This window comes from Amblyraja radiata, chromosome 4 (assembly GCF_010909765.2).
Source record: "Amblyraja radiata isolate CabotCenter1 chromosome 4, sAmbRad1.1.pri, whole genome shotgun sequence".
NCBI classification, from domain to species: Eukaryota; Metazoa; Chordata; class Chondrichthyes; order Rajiformes; family Rajidae; genus Amblyraja; species Amblyraja radiata.
In genome coordinates, this window is record NC_045959.1 from 79,543,859 (window position 1) to 79,549,985 (window position 6,127).

At 40.2% G+C, this 6,127-nt stretch overlaps 1 long non-coding RNA gene across 1 annotated transcript in view; it reads right to left on the bottom strand.

Moving 5' to 3' along the window:
* LOC116972308 overlaps positions 1-4,044 on the bottom strand; it is a 7,449-nt gene extending 3,405 nt beyond the window's left edge. Inside the window, exon 1 of the long non-coding RNA XR_004411772.1 lies at positions 3,271-4,044. This is a non-coding gene — a long non-coding RNA (uncharacterized LOC116972308). The remainder of the gene's footprint in view (positions 1-3,270) is intronic.
* Between the last annotated feature and the right edge of the window lie 2,083 nt (positions 4,045-6,127).

Sequence of the window (6,127 nt, forward strand, 5' to 3'; positions counted from 1 at the left end):
ACTTCCGTATAGATTTGACTCACATATGTTGTTCACAAGTTTCTCATACAATTGTGCAGAGCTAGCTGACCAAGAAGACAGGCTGTCCCAGCCGTCACACGTGAAGGAGTAAATAAGCGTTGCTTCAGCCGTTTACCATGGCGTGACTGAATAGGCAAATTGGTACTGTTAAATTCCATGTTGCCTTAAATGTAATATCGCCAAAATATCTACCGACAACCCATAAGATTTATCATTTGTAATTTTGCGTAATACCTAAAACTTGATGACATAATGCCCTTAATTAGAAAAGGGCAGCATAGGCTTTCACCACTAGCTTTGATATAAAACAGCAGAAACTGTGCCTTATGTGTATAGATATGACAGAATATGCAACTACAAGATCAAGACCTATTGGATCTCCTGGTTGCCAAACAATTTAATTCCCCTTCATATTCCCACTGACCTTTCTGTTCTAGGCGTCCTCCATTGACAGAGTGAGGCCAAACGCAAATTGGAGGAACTGCAACTCATATTTCGCTTGGGCAGCTTACAACCCAGTGGGATGAGAATGCTTTCTCTAGCTTCAAATAACCCTTGCATTCCCTCAGTCTCTATCCCTCCTCCACCCAAGCTATAGCAGATTCAAAGTTGTCCTGCCGTTTATCTGTACTCGTTCTTACCAACCACACAGCTAACAATGGCCTGTTTCCTTTATTATCATCACTTTTTTTCATATCTTTCATTCATTTATTCTATATCTCTCTACATCACTGTCTTTATCTCTCATTTCCTTTCCTCATCTTTTGATAAGGCGGTTTATACCCTTCTGGACTCAGGCATCCATAATTTTTATGATATGTTTGCAGTTTAATGTAAATTGTAATACAAATATTAAATGAAGACTTGCATTTATGTATTACTTTTCAATTTTAGGATCACTCGATGTGCCTTCAGTCAATGAACATTTTGATGTGTTTTAACTGTTGTAGAAACATAGAAAAACATAGAAACATAGGTGCAGGAGTAGGCCATTCGGCCCTTCGAGCCAGCACCGTCATTCAATATGATCATGGATGACCCCTTTCCTGCTTTTCCCCCATATCCCTTGATTCCTTTAGCCCTAAATGTTAAATCTAACTCTCTCTTGAAAATTAATGTAATTAAAGAATGCAAAAGATAACTCATCCATAGTAAAATCTCAAAATGAACAATGCAGATAATCTAATGCAGGTATTTTTGTGTCGCCCTAAACATTGTTCTAAGAGCTAGCGTAATTTGATGGACCAATGGCCGCCTCCTAAATGATAAGAAAATGGAAGCCAATTGATTTAGATTGCCACAGGTTAGTGCATAAGGATTCTTAATATATATCATGATGAGTCTAAACTCAATGGATTGGGTTCCTCAAAGAGATGGATTGAACAGAAGTCATATTAATATACAGTTTTCTGTTTGTTGTCACATGTACAGTGTACAAGGTACAGTGAGAAGCTTTTGTTGCGTGTAACTAGTCAGCAGAAAGACAATACATGATTACAATCGAGCCATTTACACTGTATGGATACATTAGGGAATAACATTTAGTGCAAGATAAAGCCAGCAAAGGATAGTCCGAGGGTCACCAAAGAGGTAGATAGTAGTTCAGCACTGCTCCATAACAACAACAAAGCCAAACAGGCAATGAAACCAAGGTTGAGAGCCATAGCAGCACCTGTAATGACAGTAGTCGCACTGGGCCAAACACATTTTCAGTCAACAGGACCAGCATGATCTGGACACTCGAGGAAAAAATGAAACATCAGCAGCAATGTTCGGATGTTAAACTAGTTCTAGAATGCAACCATGAAATGGTTTGCTCACTTTTTTGGTGCTTAGCAAATAATTCTTCATGGCAGAAATCTGTTAATGAAGCCTCTCATTTTGTGTACACAATATATATTTTTTATAATTTTAGAATTTCTCTGCTGATTTGATGACAAACACATTTAGAGTAAAATGAATGTTTTATTTTATTTTGACCGCATTCCAAAACATTCACAAATAAACCAATTATATTAATAAGAAGACAGATTCATGTATTCACATCAAGCTCATTACAGCAGTGACACTTATGCACAGAAATATCAAAACATAGCATTGTGAAATTAGGTGAGTTTTTGCTGAATGCAGGGGAGACTTGGGAAGAAAATTCACAAATTTGAAATTGTTAATTTACTCACCCATCTCTAATTTGGAAAATAAACCAATGTTGGCATTTATGTCATTTTACTGGGGTATTGATTAATCTGGAGAAATTAGATGAAGGTGAACTTGACACTTTGTTGTATTTTCTTCATATTTTAAAAAGACATCATACCTGCAGTATACTCAGCTGTGCAAGGAAATCTTGGGCAATGTAAGTTAACTCTGGGGCATATGAAGTGTTTAGTCCTGTGGGGCCACTCAACTTGGGAATTTGTCTACTTTGTAACAAAAAAAAATCATAGTCAGGATGTCCCAGAGCATATCACAATTCACTTATTTTCAATTACAGTCCTCATTTGGGACATGGGAGAGTTAGGGGAAGTGTACTGTATATTTGAGAATACATCCAATAATATTGTACCTCTTTAACACGCCGTTGAACCACTATAGCAGATTACATGACCATGAATGGTAATTGAACTCATAATTGATTCAGTGGCCTTTGGCAGATGTTTGATAATCCCAACACATACTGATATCGTAAGGGAGGTAAAATGCATAAAAGCTTGCCTATTTAATAAATCACAAGGGTTGCATCAAAAGCAAATGTTTCAAAGGTCTTTTATTGTCACATGTACCAATTAAGGTAGAGTGATATGCGAGTTACCATGCAACCATACGAAAAAAAACATAGGGTTAATTCGGAGGAACCTCTGTGGCTTCTGCTCACCTATGCAAGCTGTGCACTCTAGTTTGCAAAGACCTGTCTTTATAAGTTCTGGTTTATGATACATAATTTTTGTCTTAGAACTGGAAGATTGGTTTAGTTTAGTTTAGATATACCACGCGGAAACAGGCCGTTCGGCCCACCGGGTCTGCGCTGACCAGCGATCCACGTACACTTGCACTATTCTACACACTAGGGAAATTTACAATCTTTACCAAAGCCAATTAACCGACAAACATGTATATCTTTAGAGTGTGGGAGGAAACCAGAGCACCCGGGGAAAACCCATGCAGTCACGGGGAGAATGTACAAACTCCGTACAGACAGCATTCTTAGTCAGGATTGAATCCGGGTCTCTGGCACTGTAAAGTAGCAACTACCCTGTCCCAAGGGTTGCAAACCTAGTTTTGGCAGTTAGAACTAGCCTGAAGATGACGTATTCCCAGTGTAAATAATTCATGAAATGCATGGTGTATATTTCTTTCCCACATATTTTAAGAGAAATTAGATAGAATGGTGAGTGCGTGAAACTTGTTTTAATTGAAAGTTGTGCAATAAACCACATTTTCATTTGCGTAGATCTAATTTTAACAGGTGCATTCTCAGTGTGTCTGCAATACGAGGACAATGCAAAACCGAGTTCAAATATTGAGCTGCATCATGGTTTAGCCATATATTGGATGGTGAGGACACAGGTCTAAGTGCAGCGGAATGGGAATCTTGTCATAAAGTAGACAGGTGGCTGAGTTCCCTTCCTAAATGCCAATGATGAATTCTAGAACATGGAGTTAATCACTTGCTGTTTAAGGTTTCACCTATTTCCAGGCAAAACCAAGGTTACAAAGGATGGTTCATCACAGAAGATATACATATTACACTTCAAACCTCTAGAAGAGTCACCTTCCCTCATTTTGTGTTACAATAGTTTTGTTTTTCCCAATTATCGAGCCATTATATTTTCCATTCCATGTCTTTAATTCTTAGTTTTCATTTGGGCATTAATAGTTCAACAAAGTAGAATCCAAAAAGAGCCTAGAAGATGACTACAACCTAGAAGATGACTACAATGAATAACATGTTTAAAAAAGAACTGCAGATGCTGGAAAAATCAAAGGTAAACAAAAGTGCTGGAGAAACTCATCGGGTGAGGCAGCATCTGTGGAACGAAGGAATAGGTGACGTTTCGGGTCGAGACCCTTCTTCAGACTGATGTGGGGGGTGGGGGGGGTGAGGCTGGAAGAAGAAAGCCCTTTATTCTTCACGACCTCCCCCCACCCCCACATCAGTCTGAAGAAGGGCCTCGACCCGAAAAGTCACCTATTCCTTCGCTCCATAGATGCTGCCTCACCCGCTGCGTTTCTCCAGCATTTTTGTCTACCTACAATGAATAACATGGTGAAAAAACTGCAGATGCTGGTTTAAATCGAAGGTAGACACTCCTTCCGCTGAGTTACTCCAGAATTTTGTGTCTACCTTTGAGCATACTTAGTTACTGGTACATAAAGGAATAAGCATATATGGGCACAAAAATTGAATGCGATTAGCAAAATAAATGTGACTGAAATATTTCCTCCAATTTAATTTGTCCTTTCTCAATTTTCCTGTCACTTTTTTCAGATCAAGGATATAGCCATGGGCACTTCCATGGGCTTTACCTATGCCTTTTTCGAGGCTACATGGAATAGTCTTTACTTGAAGCTTATCCCAGTATTCGCCTTTCCAAATACTCTCCACCACATCAACAAATGATCGGCGCTGCTTCCTGCGCTCATACAGAACTTTTGAATCTCATCACCTTTGCCAACAATTTCCATCTTGTCCCCATATTCATCTGGACTATCTCTGACACTTCTCTTCCTTTTTGGATCTCTTTGCCTCTATCTCAAGAGATGGATCTGTCACCAATTCTATATACCCAACGAGTCCCTGGACACCTATATATCTCTTCCCACGCTTTTCCATTTAATTTAGTTTAGGGATAGAGCTTGGAAGCAAGACTCTTTGGCCCACGAGTCCACGCTAAGCATTAATCATCCGTTCACCATAGTTCTAGGTTATCCCACTTTCCCTACACATCAGAGGCAAATTACAGAGGCCAATTAATCTACAGACCGCATGTCTTTGGGATGTGGGAGGAAATTGGAGCACCTGAAGGAAATCTATGTGGCACAGGGAAACACCACATTGGGACCTTGGGAACTCCACACAGACAGCACCCAAGGTCATGATTGAAATCTGCCACCCAAACAAACCTGGTAGTTGGGTGATTACAATTACAGTTTCAAGTTTTTTAAATTACAGATTCACTTAATGACTTGAATTTAATTTCCCCTGCTGCTGAGGTGGGTTCTGAACTCATGTTTCTCAGTCAATAGTCTAAGCTGTAGGGTATTAGCTGAGAAACTTAACCTTTCTGCTACTGTTACCCTGCATCCGGTAAGGATGCCATCACTTATTCTCAATTTCTGCTCCGTTGCATTTGTTCTCAAGACAAGTCTTCTGCTCCAGCACAAAGGGTGATATGTATTCCTACTTCCTGAATGATGGCTTTCCCTCTGCCATAGTTGATAGAATCCTCACATATTTCATCCATTTCCTTGATAGCTCCTACCCCAATTTCACTGCACAGAACAGAAATACTTCCGCTGGTCCTCAATTTGTGCCCCACTAATCTCTGCATCCACCACATCATCCTTCACCATTTCCAGCAGCTTCAATGTGATCCCACCACCAGTCACATTTTCCCCTCCTCTTTGCAGAGGGACCATTCTCTCTGTGGCTCCTTGGTCCACATTCCTTCCCACCTACACGGGAAAATAATCCAGAAATCAGAGGTGCGTAGGTGCTGGTCGAATCGGTAGGAAAGAAAGCACACTCATTTAATTAAAGAGGGCATGAATACAAAAACAGGGATGTAATGCTGAGGCTCTCCAAGGTGCTGGTAAGGCCGCATTTGGAATATTGTGAGCAATTTTGGGCAGTATATCTGAGGAAGGATGTGCTGGCTCTGGAGAGGGTCCAGAGGAGGTTTGCAAGAATTAACCCAGGAATGAGTAGGTTTAACCTATGATGAGCGTTTGTCAGCACTGGGCCTGTACTCACTGGAGTTTAGAAGAATTGGGGGGGGGCTCATTGAAACATTCAGAATAGTGAAAGGCTTGGATAAAGTGGATGTGGAGAGGATGGTTTCACTAGTGGGAGTCCAGGACTAGAGGTCACAGCCTCAGAATTAAA